The sequence below is a fragment of the Gavialis gangeticus genome, unplaced genomic scaffold (genome assembly GCF_001723915.1).
Source record: "Gavialis gangeticus isolate Ggan-Ray unplaced genomic scaffold, GavGan_comp1, whole genome shotgun sequence".
Lineage (NCBI taxonomy): Eukaryota > Metazoa > Chordata > Crocodylia > Gavialidae > Gavialis > Gavialis gangeticus.
The window spans coordinates 82,176,699-82,178,540 of record NW_017729031.1 but is presented as its reverse complement, the minus strand read 5'-3'; positions in this window follow the sequence as shown (position 1 = coordinate 82,178,540).

Here is a 1,842-nt window from a genome sequence, read left to right as displayed (position 1 = left end):
TCAGGTCCCTTCCAACCCTACAAACTATGAAACTATGATCTATTTGAGATAAATCATAAAAATCCTAAATGAATTCCTTTAAACAATATTTTAGAAAGAATAGGTTGTCTCTTCATCTTATAAGCAAGACAAACAGAGCCTTGAGGAAGCTTTAAACAGGGAAGCTGTTTGCAGGAAAGTAAATCAAGATTTCCACAAATTTCAAGGGTGTCTAGTTTTAATTCTCCACAATTTGAATGCTGTTTGGGAACAACATTAGTAGATGAATAGACTGATTTAAATGGAAATCTGATAAGTTTGGGTATCAAGAATTTGAGTTCTAGCAGAGTGGAAAATCCAGTATCTTAAATAAGGCTTTGGCACTCTTGTTAGCAGCTAAGCTCTAGAAATATGCCTTATTAGTCAGTGATAATGCATAGTGACGCTACAGTTTGAAATTTGCATTTCAGGCATTCCCTATACTAAGGCTGCCTCATGGCTTCCAATATGGTACATTTTATTAATATAAAACTCTTCTTTAAACTTTTAATTAGAATAAAATAAAAAATGAGCAAAGGGAAAGAACTTACTACCAACTTTAATCCTTGTAGAACTTCCAGGTAAAATTTGAAGAGGAAACTAATCATTAGGGTTCGTTTGTACTCTACCATACCTCCGGGTGCTGAGCCTGGAAGCAGAACTTCCTCAAGAACTATTTTGCAAGCTTTATTCAGCATCTGTTCAGTCCATTGTCTGGTAGAGGAAAAATATATATCCATAACCTGTAGATGGATCTGATATGTGCTACAACATCTGAATGCTAAATAAATTCAGAAGTACAGGCGGTTGGACAGATGATCTGTAAGGTCCCTTCCAGCCCCGAACAACTATGAAACTATGATTGATCAGTATCTAGATTAATATAGTTATATAGTTTAGTGTTAAATATACTATCATATGCATAAGGATTCTGTAATACTTCTCTGTAATATCCCAGATTTTCAAGTTAGATTCATATAACTTTTAACTGAAAAGAAAACTCAGATCCTTTAGTTTTAGCTGTTTGCAATATTTGTTGTTCATTACCAATGGTGTCTCAGGGACAAAATGCCCATAGAAAAAACACATAGTACCTTCCTATCAGATCCTCACAAGACTTTTTTGCACAAGTTGTGGTTGAACCAACTCCACCATAGAAAATGCTGAAGTTCCTAATGATGTCTGTGCCTTCTTCAAAAAGAACTTTCATTCCAGCATTAACAATGCACAGAGCATTTTCATGACGCTGGGCTTGCCGAAACGCTGATATAAATTCCCACTGAAAATAAAAACCAGAAATTAACATTTACGTAAATTATAGTTAGTTTCCACTCATACCCATATTTAAGATATTTTAAACACATTAAAAGCAATTTTTTTTACAGAACATTGGGCGCGTCTACACGTTGCCCTATGGCAATATTGTTACTGCACCATACTTTAGTACTTCCTTTTGAAGAATGGCTCACAGCTATTTTTAGCAGCTACTTTGCCATAGCAGCGTGCTACAGTGGGGGAGCACACCGCTACAGTGAAGTAGCTGCTGGTTACATGTAGACATCCATGGATGCTATGTCACCATAGTGTGTCACTTGTAGACATACGCATTGGTACTTAAACTACCCTCCTAAAACAAGAACACCTAAATAATTCTAAACATAATTATTAAAGGCATTAAGTATTGCATTTCTCACTGAATTCACTGCAACAAGACCTGGATAGGTTACAGGAGTGGGCTGACATAAACAGGATGCGTTTCAATACTGACAAGTGCAGGGTGCTGCACTTAGGCAGTAGAAACCACCAGCATACTTATAGAATGGG